The sequence below is a fragment of the Mytilus galloprovincialis genome, chromosome 14, assembly GCF_965363235.1.
Source record: "Mytilus galloprovincialis chromosome 14, xbMytGall1.hap1.1, whole genome shotgun sequence".
NCBI classification, from domain to species: Eukaryota; Metazoa; Mollusca; class Bivalvia; order Mytilida; family Mytilidae; genus Mytilus; species Mytilus galloprovincialis.
In genome coordinates, this window is record NC_134851.1 from 20,164,699 (window position 1) to 20,180,515 (window position 15,817).

Genomic DNA, 15,817 nt, shown 5'->3' on the forward strand with positions numbered 1-15,817 from the left:
ACTAGTAATACTTAGTAAAAATTATGTTTCTTTATTTGAATCCCAAAGCGAATAGGCGAACCATACAACCAGACCCTATTGATTTATATGTTAATCGACCACATATGTTATTACAGTTAGAAGAATGGTCCTGATCAGTTGGTTCATTCTGTCTTTAAAAAAATAGTATAAGAAGCCATTGGTGGAAACGAGAAAATGGAGAATATGTCAAAGAGACAACCAGACCAAACAGCATATGACAGCCGAAGGCAACCAATTGGTCTTGTTTTTCAGCGAGAAACTTCCGCACACGGAGGCGTACTACAGCTAATCATGCTATCTGACGATTTAAGCATTTTGCAACTGATGTTCGTTCTTATATTGTACTGTTATACCTCTGTCTGAGGTTAAGGAAGGTTTGAGATTCCACTAACATGTTTAACCCTGACACATTATTTATGTATATGTGCCTGTCAGAAGCCTTTAACTCAGTGGTTGTTGTTTGTTTTTGTGTTACATATTTGTTTTTCGTTCATTTTTTTTATAAATAAGGCTGTTAGTTTTCTCGTTTGAATTGTTTACATTGTCATATCGGGGCCTTTTATAGCTGACTCTGTAGTATGGACGTTGCTCGTTGTTGAAGGTCGTACGGTGAGCTATACTTGTTAATGTTTGTGTCATGTTGGTCTCATGTAGACAGTTGTCTCATTGATAATCATACAACATCTTTATTTTATATATATACTTCTATTTAACTAAAACAACTATTTGTTTTAATTTTTGAAAAAAATATTTATGTACAATAAACGGCAAAAATTTGTTTTATACAGATCATCAATCGATATGTTAAACTTTTGTGTAGCTCAAGCTACAAAGATATTTTTTGTCATGCATCCGATTTCACCTAGATAGATGCACACGCCCGATGAAGCTAATTTGTTTAGCGAAATATTGCATGAATAATATATAAAATATAACACCTAATTTTATAACACTCATTTGTGTGTTAAAGTTACATTCTTAGACACTTATATATATATATATATATATATATATATATATATATATAGTGTCTAAAAATAGCAACAATCAACATTCAATCTATCTAGGTGTGGATCAGTTTGTAAATAAACTGATGCAGTTACTAAATTGAATTATATAAGTGTCCAAGGTAACAAAATTAAAACAACAATAAGACAGACAACAGGCTAATGACTAAAATATATAATTTGATTTGATGTTTTGGTGCATCCCAACCGTCAAAGGCGATGATAAGGCACCTACAAAATTGCTAAGTCCCACTGCATTTGGGATGTGCCTAAAAGCTCTATCCTGATATCATGTAATTTATATAGCTGGCTGTATACATGGTATATACAATTTATTTTGTTTTGGTTTTTTCCTGTGAGTTTCTCTTTTAAAATGTTTTCAATTTGTCCTATCAGGCTCTTTAAACTTGATATGTAGTATAGGTTTTGTTCATTATTGATGGTTGTACATCGACCAGTAATTTTTCATTTTCAGTTATACCATATCGCATTGTTTTCATAGGAAAAAAAGGTAAACTGACAGCCGTTTTGTATTGGTATTATCTTGGTGATTGATAGGAGGGAACAAAGGGTTGCACAAATAAAACTTACCTTTACCATTTTACAAAATTTTCAACGTTTTACAGTTTGTGAACAAATACTTGATATTTAATTTTTTTTGTCAGTGAATCTTTAGCAATTAAGTCTACTTTCTTGATATGCCCCATTTAACATTTTGAAACTTGACCTTACAGTGTTATACCACAAAACAACTTGAACTATGCGATATTTATTTCTAACCGTGACAATTTGAAAGTTATATGAGAGCACTAAGTATACTAAGTCATGACAAGATTATTTAGAAATAAACGTGTTTAATGTTATTGTTTGTAATACAATATGAAAGCTGACCAAAGAAAGTATTAAAAATCAACTTTTAATAAAACATGCTTAAGTGATATTAAATTTATGATAATATGCATACGAAACAAACCTTATGTTTAGTTAATCATTCGGAATGACGATCACTAAGATGCGTTTTTAACTCTCAAAATGCGTGTATACAGGTGATTTAATCTATCTGGTAAAAGACGTGATCAAGAGGGGCGAATTCTTTTCGGTGAAGGACATAACTCGGAAGTGGGATATTGAGTTGAATGACATTCTTTTGAAATTATTCTGCAATTCTTATTTCGGCTCATACATGTCACATTAAAGTTGATTTTAATTAACAAAAAATTGATACCAAAACGTTGGGTTTGGCATCTGTAATAACTTCAAAATGGTCCAATCTGCACTTATAAAAAATGTGCTTATTGATTAGCTGGCCTGGATTCAAAAGGGCGTGACGGATTTGCGTTCCCGAGAATATCACAGTCTTGTAGTCAGAGCTTCGGTGTTGACATGAATTATAATTAAGTGGTCTCTTTTTTTTAAAATAAATTTTTGTTTACAAAAGTATGAGTTTTTCGAAATACTTAGGATTTTCATATTCCAGGTAAAGATTTCCATAGTCGTATTTGGCACAACTTTTCGTAATTGTTGGTCCTCAAGGCTCTTCAACTTTGTAATGTTTTGCTTACAGCTATGTTGATCTGAGCGTCTCAGATGTGTCTTGTGCAGACGAAAAGCACGTCTGGCGTATTGATTTACAATCCTGGTACTTTGAAAACTATGGCAAACAATGAAGGTGATTGTATTGGAAATGACGAGAACATTTTGCTACAAAAGCTACAAGTAGGCCTTACAATGCGCAACTAACTTATATCAATTTAGCTTCAGTAATGCTAAATTATTACTTTTGTGCATTACAAACATTTAATAATGAGTGGATGTGTTACAATAAAGTATACAGTAATGAAAAAGATTATCGATAATGTGATATTGTTTTTAGAATTTATACCTCATGTGTTACATTAAAGTATACAGTAACAAAACACATTATGGAAAATGTAATCACTATTTTTAGATATATACCTAATGTGGTTAATCATTTATTTACCTAGAGATTTTTCTCTATTCTATTGAACTTTGATATGCGATAAATAGATTATAACATGTCTTTTGCATATTGTCCCTCGTATGATCTCTCGGCTTAAGCCGCAGGCAGATATTGAAGTCTTGGGATAATATTAGGACCAATATGCAAAAAAACATATTAACACCGCAACGTTATGTAACTTTGTACGTGCCTGTCCAAAGTCAGGATCGTGTAAATCAGTGGTTGTCGTTTGATTATGTGTTACATATTTGGTTTTCTTTAAAAAAAAATTTGATAAATAAGGCCGTTAGTTTTCTCGATTGAATTGTTTTACACTGACATTTTGGGTCTTTTATAGCTGACAATTCGGTATGGGCTTTGCTCATGGTTGAAGGCCGTACGGTTACCTATCATTGTTAATTTCAGAGTCATTTTGGTTTCTTGAGGAGAGTTGTGTTATTGGTAATCTTACCACATCTTCTTTTTTATATGTTAAAATCTATATTTTTGTGCTATGAAAACTTCAGGATAATAGCAAATATTAAGGCAGCTGATAGGTACTTTGGAAATTCCAAGTAAGATTTTCAACTCGAAATGTGAATTCTATGCTCAATAGGGAAACGTCTATTTTAACATTGGTTAATTTAAAAAAAACACGTCATATCTTGATTATTTTCTACAACGACATATTTATCCCCACTCATGTCTTGTCTATTAACACACTGTATATGTTACGTTTACTTTTTTTAATTAACTATTATACCTTAAAGGTGCACTAGCTCTCAAATTCATGGTCACCGATTTGACTCAAAATCTCATATTTTAATTTATAACAATGTAAAACATGTATCTAAACTATTTAAAGTGTGAAATAAACAGTTTTCAGATAATATGTTATTTCGTTCGTGTGTATTTTAGTCTAGACTCCATCTAATTAAATATCGAATTGACCTCAAATGACCATATAAGCATTGTAAAGATAAATATACTAATGATCAAATATAATTAGACTAAACCAACACATGTAGTTGGATTTTTAAAGGTCTGCTTAATTATATTTTATAGATTAAAATATATGTTTTCGTCATTTTTACATGTAGGAAACAGATTTTTAGTGGATCGAATAAGTCATCAAATGATATACGTTTGTTTCACTTTCAATTTTGACATTCCTTTCCATCAAGTAAACAGTACACATACAAAGCATGCATTGTCCATCTCTAGTTAAGGGGTTACACTGAAGTTCACATGAATACGGATTTAATGAGGTCGACTTATTCACTTGCAAGTGAATAATTCATTATCAATATTATTTAGCTTTATTTGACAAAATTGAACCATTTTGGCTGCTAAAGGAGAATTATCATTTCACTATTTTACTTCCATTATCGATTGAACAAAAACAAATCACACTTTAGATTTTTATACATCTCATAGCTACATGTAGTGACCCTTTAAATTCTCTTTTCGTAACTATATCTTATTTTCGAACGACTTCTTACTTGAAATTTTGTTTCCTTTCAATAAATGTCTTAATCATTAATTCTTTTTAATAGATGAAAATCAAGAATGTGTCCATAAGAATATGATGCCGAACTTACCCTTCGATTTTCTATTTTAAGTTGACTGTGAAATTGATATCTTAACATGTGTACTAAGTGTCAAGGTGATTAAACTTCAAATTCATCAAAAACTACCTCAACCAAAATATGTAACATCAAGCGGGACAGACGAGCGGACAAACAGAAGAACAAACGGGCGGACGGACAACAAACAAACGGATGCACAGACCAGAACAAATAATGCCCCTCTACTATCGTATTAATCAAGACATCATAAAGAAACACCGACTGTGAACTAGTATGTCATTAAGCTGTTTGGTCTAAACTTGTGTATTGTGTGTAATAATTTGGAGAAAGAAAAAAAAAACCACTCCATACATAATGAATTATTATTTAATATAAACAAATATCAAAACCTCGTGTTCTTCAATCAAAAGACAAAATATTGTTATTGCTAATATTTTGGAGGTTGTAGGCCTATATTGTACCTTTATTTTTCGTTGGAGCTGTATTCACTTACTACAAATTTACTCACTAGTAATATGTTATATACAATCATGCAATCCAATAACGTTGCTTGATTGAATATACTTAGAATTGCTTCTGTTACTGAGTGTTCGTCAGTACGACCTCTATAATAATACAAGTTGGAATTTCAGAACTGAGTCTTTTTCTAGTAATCCTTTAAACAGTGATCAAAATTAGAATTATTTCCAGTGTTCCCTTTTTACAGAATGGTCCTATATGTAATAGTACCTACCGCTGTCTAGCTTACATATCAAGAATAACTTATATCATGATAGTTATCAAAAGTACCAGGATTATAATTTTATCCGCCAGACGCGCGTTTCGTGTACATAAGACTCATCAGTGACGTTCAGATCTAAAAAGTTAAAAAGCCAAATAAATACAAAGTTGAAGAGCATTGAGGATCCAAAATTCCAAAAAGTTATGCCAAATACGGCTAAGGTAATTTACTCCTGGGGTAAGAAAATCCTTAGTTTTTCGAAAGTTCAAAGTTTTGTAAACAGAAAATTTATAAAAGTGACCATATAATTGATATTCATGTCAACACCGAAGTGCTGACTACTGGGCTGGTGATACCCTTGGGGACGAAACGTCCACCAGCAGTGGCTTCGACTCAGTGGTGTAAATAGTTATCAAAAGTACCAGGATTATAATTTTATAGGCCAGACGCGCGATTCGTCTACATAAGACTCATCAGTGACGCTCAGATCTAAATAGTTAAAAAGCCAAATATATACAAAGTTGAAGAGCATTGAGGATCCAAAATTCCAAAACGTTGTGCCAAATACGGCTAAGGTAATCTACTCCTGGGGTAAGAAAATCCTTAGTTTTTCGAAAGTTCAAAGTTTTGTAAACAGAAAATTTATAAAAGTGACCATATAATTGATATTCATGTCAACACCGAAGTGCTGACTACTGGGCTGGTGATACATGACACATACTCAATCAAACTCTCACAATAAAATTGAGAATGGAAATGGGGAATGTGTCAAAGAGACAACAACCCGACCAAATAAAAAACAACAGGAGAAGGTCACCAATAGGTCTTCAATGTAGCGAGAAATTCCCGCACCCGGAGGCGTCCTTCAGCTGGCCCCTAAACAAATATATACTAGTTCAGGGATAATGAACGCCATACTAATTTCCAAATTGTACACAAGAAACTAATATAAAAATAATACAAGACTAACAAAGGCCAGAGGCTCCTGACTGGGGACAGGCGCAAAAATGCGGCGGGGTTAAACATGTTTGTGAGATCTCAACCCTCCCCCTATACCTCTAACAAATGTAGAAAAATAAACGCATAACAATACGCACATTAAAATTCAGTTCAAGATAAGTCCGAGTCTGATGTCAGAAGATGTAACCAAAGAAAATAAACAAAATGACAATAATACATAAATAACAACAGACTACTAGCAGTTAACTGACATGCCAGCTCCAGACTTCAATTTAACTGACTGAAAGATTATGATTTCATCATATGAACATCAGGCACAATCCTTCCCGTTAGGGGTTTAGTATCATACCATCATAACATATATGAGAAGCACATAACCCGTGTCATGCCAACAACTGTTTTTAAAATAAATGTCCTTAAGACCTTATCAGTGACTCAATATTAACGCCAAAATATGCAATCTTTAATGACTTGACAACAGTATCGTAATTATATCCCTTCTTAATCAGTCTATTTAAAGGTTTTGCAAGTTTCTGAGGTGAAGACTGACACCTTTGTGCTTTATAAAGAATATTTCCATAAAAAATTGGATGTGAAATACCTGAACGTATAAAAAGTCTGCATGTTGAGCTATATTTACGAATGATGTCTTTATACCGATGATAAAATTTAGTAAAAGTTTTGACTAGTTTGTGATATCGAAAACCCTGGTGTAATAATTTTTCAGTAATACATAAATTTCTCTCGTTAAAATCTAAAACAGTGTTACAAACACGAGCGAATCGTACAAGTTGAGATAAATAAACACCGTAAGATGTTGACAAGGGAACGTCACCATCTAAAAACGGATAATTAACGATAGGAAATGAAAAATCATCCCTTTTATCATAAATTTTAGTATTCAGCTTTCCGTTAGTGATATAGATATCAAGATCGAGGAAAGGGCAGTCGTCATTATTAGTATTTGCTTTATTTAAAGTAAGTTCAGCAGGATAAATTTCATTAATATACATACTGAAGTCGTCATTATTGAGAGCCAAAATATCATCCAAATATCTAAAAGTATTATTAAATTTGTTTATCAGATGTTGTTTTGATGGGTCTTTGCTTATTTTTGTCATAAATTGTAACTCATAACAATACAAAAAGAGGTCCGCAATAAGTGGTGCACAGTTAGTCCCCATTGGAATTCCGATAATCTGACGATAAACGGAATCCCCAAAGCGAACAAAAATGTTATCTAGTAAAAATTCAAGGGCATATATAGTATCAAAGCATGTCCAATTAACATAGTTTTTTTGTTTATTGCTACTAAAAAATGACCTAAAAGAGTTTGAACATATATATTCACATTCTGATTTTTTGAATGCCCATTTAATTAGGTGTGTGATTTTTTTCTTAATGAGAATGTGATGCAATGTGGTATACAGGGTAGAAAAATCAAAACTTTGAACAGATTCAAAATCAACAATATGAGCATGCACTTTATCAAGTACTTCCAACGAGTTCTTGACACTCCAAAAGTAATTTATTCCACTATTTTCGAAGGCCTTATTTGAACAATTTATTATAATGTTTTTAATTGTACCAAGTGTGCTGGTAAGAAGAATAGACAATTTAGTAGTTGAACAATGGCTTGAAGACGAAATAAATCTATATTTGTAAGGGGTTTTGTGTAGCTTTGGAAGCCAATACATAGTTGGGACTTTCATTGTATTTGGCTCTGCTTGTAAAGCGGTGGCTAAAAGTTTATGTTTGTTACAGATTTCGTTTTCTGACAATGGAGTCAGTTGGAATGTTGGTGAATTGGTGATTTCCTTTTTCAGAACCTCAATGTAAAATTTACGTCAAACAATAATAATATTATTAGCAGCTTTATCGGCCGGGACAAAAACAAATTCCTTGGCTAGTTCTTTTAGTTTATGTTTGATACGAGAAATAGGTTTATTGTGGTTATTGTTAATAGTAAAATGTTCTTTAAAATGTTGAATACGTATATCAACTATCTTCATTACTGAATTAAAAAAAGAGTCCAAAGATTTTTTGTCAGCTTTTTCCCGTTTTATCCATTTCATACAGTAAGTATGGAGTGAGTCGTTGATGATATTACGACACTCATTCCAATTAATAATTGACGGGGGACGATATTTAGGTCCTTTACTGAGGAATGATTTTAACTCTCGGTCTTGAACGATGTTAAGATCTCCTGTTATAACATGGGAAATGGGTCCATAAATATATGCGGAATTACTGCAATTACATGAAGTATGTGTATTGTCACTGATATTAACATCTTTACACAATTGACTATAATTAAACACAAATTTCCGGGTAGATTTCTTGTAAATATAACAAATAAGAGGTAGCTCAGTATTGTCAAAATAACCAGGAATTTGTTCTTTAACAGAATGGTCGTTAAATATACCGGCAATATTTACAAAATCAAAGCCTTTATTGACATACTTAATTTTAATAAAATGTTTTTATGATCTTCAGGGCGATCAATTTTGGGAAATAATTTAGAATAACAATATGCCATAATAATTTGAACAATTTCATACTTAGGACTGCTATATGAAATTGTGTTGCAATCCTCCAAAATGTTATTTAACTTATTAACCGGTAATGAACAGACTATAATGTCTGCCGTTGTTTTTTGAAATAGAAATTAGGTCCGAAATATTGGTATGATTGGCCCGAAATTTTCTTTGATTGCGATTTGTTCTACGACCGTGAGAACGGTTTTTACGAACAGTTTTAGAAACTATATCCAAAATGTTAACGGAATTGGTTCTAGATATATTACCAATTCCCATGATATTATCATTTAAACCGAGAGGGTAAACTGTCTGTAATTTTTTAATCCAATTTAATTCAATTATTTTCCGTGATCGTACAAACTTTGAATGCGATTCACCAGGCTGCTTATTTACTACTTCTAAAGGTTGAACTGCTAAATATTTAAACGGATGGTTGTGCTTCTGAAGGTGTTGGTAAATGATACTTTTGAATTTATTTGGTCTTTTAAAACGATACAGATGTTCTTGAGTGCGTTTAGCTAAATATCGTCCAGTTTCTCCTACGTACTGAATACCACACCCACAATACCCACAACAAACGCAAATGAAGTACGCTTTAACCCTGTTCGTCGTTTCAAAGCATCCAACATATCTAGCTTTGGCATGTACATGATGTATGGCTGTATAAAGCCTTACATATCTGGTTTAATTCTAAATAAAAAACAAACTTGAAACTTATATGACCTCGCACGAGAATACTTGCATTTTGAATGGAACTCTATCATTTGATGGCCAAGAAATGTTATTGTAACATGTGTGAGTTCGCTTAAAAAAACAAGGCCGGTCAAATTATTTGTTTTCATAAAAAATCGCTGTTATATTGATGCTGAATTTTAAAGCAATTTAAAAAATGCAGAGAAAACTACTTACAGATCGGTCTTCTATCCACTGGTTGAGCTAAAGCGCATCAAAATATCTCAAACGCATTGATTGTAACCGTCATAACATTTGGGTAATAAGCAAATAATGCATTCAACATTTACATTTTTACCTAAATGTAAAATTGTTCGTGACACCAAAGCATCGAGTAACACACCAGTTTCGTGTAACTATAAAAAACGAATAAAAAGAACCAAACATTGTAATCTGAACGCGATCATTTAAAATATGTGAGGTGGAAAACCAAAAAATAAAGTTTATGTTACAAATTGTAGATTTCTCAAGTGGATAAAATTAATCGTTTTAGATTACTTTGAAAAAATATTTAATAGTATCAATAGTATTTAAGTGAATATAACAGCATTAAAAAAAAACACAAAAAAACAAACCAGTGCGTTAGAATATCAAATTACATATTGTCATAGTGTCGGCCTGTCATATTTTCAACACTGTTTTTTGTATTGCCTGCTTAATGCTTATTTTTTTTTTATCATTTTAAAGCCAGGAACATTCGTAACGCACCAATGATCCGGTTATTAAATTATATATTCACGCATTTCATATATTCGAAATTATAAAAATTATCTTATAAGTCTCTGATATAGGAACTTAGTAAATGACAAAAGGTGGTATGTTGCGATTAAGAAAAGGACGAGACAATAAAATAATTTTAATTGGCAGTAAAAAGTGACATTGGTATACATTGATATACCTTGGAGTTTTGGACACTTTGCCAATATTTGGTATGCGAGTAAAAAACACAACAAGAAAGATGTATTTGAGGAGACGTCTTTTACATTGTTAAAACTATATGAGTCAGCAACCTAACGAATGAATTAACTAACACAGATATATATTGGCTATTTTCGATATCGAAACCTCATAGTGACTGTTGGAAACACAGCTGCGTCATGTTATTATGATTGACACCTGAAAAAAGAGCCTACCAATTTGACCTGAATCGTATGACTGAAATAAAAATTTGGGACTAAGGTCTGTATGTGCATTTAAATCAGTTTTGACAGCCTGTAGGAAAAGGGCTATATTAATGCTAAATGTATTTATCAATGTTATAAAGAACACGTGTATTTGTTGTGACATTTGTCACATGACTAGATATACCGGTTTAAGGTTTACTCTAGAGTGATGAGTATTTCACGAGCTAATATAAGCGGGAACAATTGTAACGGTAAATATGTGTGTTCATTGTAATTATGTGTCATTCGACGCTTGCATTTCGGACAGTTCAGTCTGGTCATTTGACACCACCCACCTACCCACTTTTATTTTGTCAATATTGTAAATTGATGTATTCATGCTTATGATTGATGTGGATTTTTTTTAGATTATGAAAAATAAAATTGAGAATGGAAATGGGGAATGTGTCAAAGAGACAACAACCCGACCATATAAAAAAACAACAGAAGAAGGTCACCAACAGGTCTTCAATGTAGCGAGAAATTCCCGCACCCGGAGGCGTCCTTCAGCTGGCCCCTAAACAAATATATACTAGTTCAGTGATAATGAACGCCATACTAATTTCAAAATTGTACACAAGAAACTAAATTTAAAATAATACAATATACACACAGTGTAGATACTATTCTGTACGCTATCCGGAAGTCTCGATTTTCGAAGCGAGGATTTCCAACTGGCTAACAGAACGGTTTTGCTTACGGTGCTTTTTCTCATCATTTTTTTACTTTTATATCTATAAAGTGCTTTGAACATCTTCAATGTATGTATAGCATCATAAATATGAGTAACTGTAACAAAAACATGCATTAGAATAAAAAATATACGTGTGCATCACACCAAATTCATAGAAAAAAGTGAAATCAATGGACAATTTTGCTCTCGTAGTACACTGCAAATATTTGCATCAGTTTACAGTTAAATATATACTGTTTAAGTATTCTTACCTTATTTAAGTAGAACGTTCGTATTTCCCATAAAAAAATATGTTTTCCTTGAGGATCCCAAAATAAATTACTGTACGATCAGTCTGAAACTGACTGTATTCTAGAAGCGATTTCAGGTTTTTTGTTTGTATGACCAGTCGTGATTTTGAAGGAAAAAATCAAAGGCAATTTAAAGGTATATACCTGACTATGTGATATTATGAACTGTCAATGGAACTATAACGTGTCATTTCTTTCATCAGACAATACAAATATATTTCTGATGATTTTTGTAGACGGCAAAATAATCATATTTTTGATCCGTCAGTCTTATTTAGAATCAAATGCCTAAAAAGCAGTACATGATTCGCTTGTGGAATTTGTAATAGTGTATCGTTGTCGTTATCTGTTTAGCTATTACATTTTTTAAGGCTATTTAAAACGAGACGACTTTAATTTTGAAATTATCAATTTCCCCCACCTTAGTAGTAATATACCAACTTCACCTGCATATGGAATATACATTTCCCAACTTATTAGGTATTCAAGAGCTTGCAGCTCCTATTCAGACTTTGTAAAACGTCACCAGTGTCTGAGCAGAAAGTTGATGAACCAGGGGGTATGTCAAGGAACGTCTCGTCCTTTTTCTAAAAAAGTTCATCTGAAGATACCCAGAACTCGTTGATAGATATTCTGTATCAACTTCACAAATAATACAAGATGGTCTTGAAGTATAGATTTTGCGTACTGACGTTGGTTATCATCTTAATAACGTGTTATAGTCTTTATTAATATTACTTGTACTTTGAAGTCAATTTTTGAGATATTCTTTTGAATTGACTCTGTGGTTATGTAAAAAAAATCATACTTTGAACGACAAAATTATTTCATTTACTTACATTACTTTTACTTATGGATCTTGACATACTTGTATGAAGGACGAAATTATTTTATCCAATAATAATACTTTTTCTGTTAAGTCTGTTTTTAAGTTATACATTTGATACGAAACTGTACGTATGTATCCTGTCATATACCTTCATACTTTGAACGACAAAATTATTTTTATGTCTACCTGTGCGAATTTCAAACGCGCAAATTTACACCAGCAATGGTAAACTTTCTATCCTTTACGGGTAGACTTTATATACATAAATTAAGTGGTACAAGAAAAGCAAAATAAGTATGTTAAATTTGATGTATGCCTATTTGTGATTCTTCGTTACATTTGTTGTTTTTAGCATATTATCATTTATGATACGGAATCCGAGAAAAAATAATTAATATTTATACCAGTGATGGATCAAAAAAAAAAAAATGGGATCCGGCGGTTTGAAACCCTTTTTCAACTATCAATGCATTTGTATGGGAACATTTGAAATCCTCTTTTCTCCTGGTTTGGACCCCTCTCCATTTAAAAATGTCTGGAAACCCCTATGTGTATTAAGTGGTTTATGAAGAGATCATGCGCTAACAAAACCGGCGAAACATGTTGTACCGGTCAAACAGACGAACGGAAAGACGGACTTCTTTATCACTATAAACCCCCGCTTTACAAAGTGGAGTACAATTGAGTGTGAAAGAGACAGATCTGTATCCAAAACAAAGTGAAGGAACTGTGATCAATTATAGGCTACAGTAAGGCCTCGAATGTTTGTAAATATATGCATTTGTATATACTAGTAATAATTAATTCTGTGTGATTGTACAATTTTAAGTATATAACGGAGGACATTTGTGAAACTTATATGAACAACAAACCTTCTTATTTTAGCAACATTCAAACAGCCTTATACTTAATGTAGTAAGTCGAGTACACCCTATCAAGCTAAACGTGTTTGATAAGTTTTCAGGATGTGAATTTATTGAAATACATTTGTGTTATCTAGAAAAATGCCATCTTCTAATGTATCGTAAATAACTTGAAATCACCACTAGAATACAGTGAAATAAAGACTGATCATACAGTTTCAAAATATACAAGCGAGACTGATCGTACAGTGAGAAATCCAAACAAGTGTAATTTTCTTATTTCTGGCTTCAAAGATCTGGTTGAAACTTTTACCACCGCTTAAAATATACTTTATTTAGTTAATTAAGTCTAGTTTTTATGTTAATTTGTACACTAAGGGAATAAAAAGATTGTTTTTAGGTTCACCGACTGATTTTCCTTATTGTTGCACTTGAAAATCTCTTGATTAAGGCACAGATACGAATAATGAATGTGCTGAATTCAATTATAGACCATTTGTGAATATCGATTTCAGCTGAATTAATCATTAAGCAATGTACAGATGAACATCTTACCGTTGAATTCAGTATATCCAACAAATTTAAAATGTGATCCAAAATGTTCTCGCTTCGAAAATCGCGACTTCCGGATAGCGTACAGAATAGTATCTACACTGTGATACATGCTTGAAAAAGATTGTTAACAAAGATATATCTTTTGTAGATTGTGTATAATTGGAAAATGCTATGCGGAAGCAGCGGCTACGGGCATGCAGACAAATATTCATATATTGTAAATAAAATAAATAAACAATCTTAACTGTACTGTCCAGGCAAGCTGATATCCCAAATAGTGTTTGGTTTTTTATTTATAAATATTTTTTGTTCGTTTGAGTTGACGAACAAGAACATAAAGAAATATCTTTTTACAACAACACTAATCTTTTGATAATATGCTCATAACCCTTGTATATGAAATTAATTATTTTGAGCTTTTTATTATTATTCACCTTGAACGATTTGTTGGCCTACTTAAGAAGTTAGCACTTTGTAACATGAAATAAATTCTTTAGTTTTCCACATCACATATTTCTAATGATAGAGTTCAGATTACAATGTATAGTCTTATATCCGTTTTCGATTGTTACCCGCAGATAATTCTGACCTGATGCTTCCGGGTTGCGAATAATTTAGTTAAGGGAAAGTTTCTGGTGTTTTCTACTGAGATATTTGCATATTAACCAAATTGTTACACTCATTGCATTTTAAATATGTTATTCGTGTAAGCCCAGTCTGCAGTTGCAGTTAAATTTTGACCATAATTGGTAAAAGATTGTTCAGTGAGTATTCTTTATTGCATTATGAAATTGAAAAAATAATTAATATCTTTATCAAATTCTAAACCTGGTAAGCTAATATTCGTGTGATTCTCAGTCCTGTATGTTCTATTCTGTTTGCATTGCAGTCTTGTCATTTAAATGTTAAATTTGACAATGCAATAAAACCGGGAGTTTTGAATGCCACAAAACCGTTTCTACCCTCTATTTTTTTCTTCTTAAAATGTCCCGTTTCAAATCAGAAAATGGCGAGTTTTATATTATACTTTTGTTTTTTTGTGTTTCATTTTAATTTTGTGTTTCTGTTGTGTCGTAGTTCTCTCATATTTGATGGATTTCCCTCAGTTTTAGTGTGTAACCCGAATTTGTTTTTCTCTCAATCGCTTTATAACTTTCGAACAGTGGCATACTACTGTTGTCTTTATTTATGATGGAACGTCTATATAAATAGTTATCAAAAGTACCAGGATTATAATCTTAAACGCCAGACGCGCGTTTCGTTTACATAAGACTCATCAGTGACGCTCAGATCAAAATAGTTAAAAAGCCAAAATAAATACAAAGTTGAAGAGTATTGAGGATCCAAAATTCCCAAAAGTTGTGCCAAATACGGCTAAAGTAATCTACTCCTGGGGTAAGAAAATCCTTAGTTTTTCGAAAAATTCAAAGTTTTGTTAACAGAAAAATTATAAAAATGACCATCTAATTGATATTCATGTCAACACCGAAGTGCTGAAACGTCCACCAGCAGTGGCATCGACCCAGTGGTGTAAATAGTTATCAAAAGTACCAGGATTATAATTTTAAACGCCAGACGCGCGTTTCGTCTACATAAGACAACAATTTCTTTTTATAATCCATAGAATTTTTAATAATTTGCCAAAATGTAGTTTATATCATGCCTTTTAGAAAGATGATAAAAAAGAATGGATAGTTTTCACCCAGCTTATTTTCACGCTACACAGTGTTAAACGTTGACTTTGTATATATTATGCATTACAAACCCAATTATCTGCAATAAATCATAAACTACACCATAGAGTTTTGAGATAAATTATAAAAAGATTGCTTTAATAGTATACTTTATGTTAAGAAAAAAAAACACCAATAAAGTCACCGGACCCATTTTCCT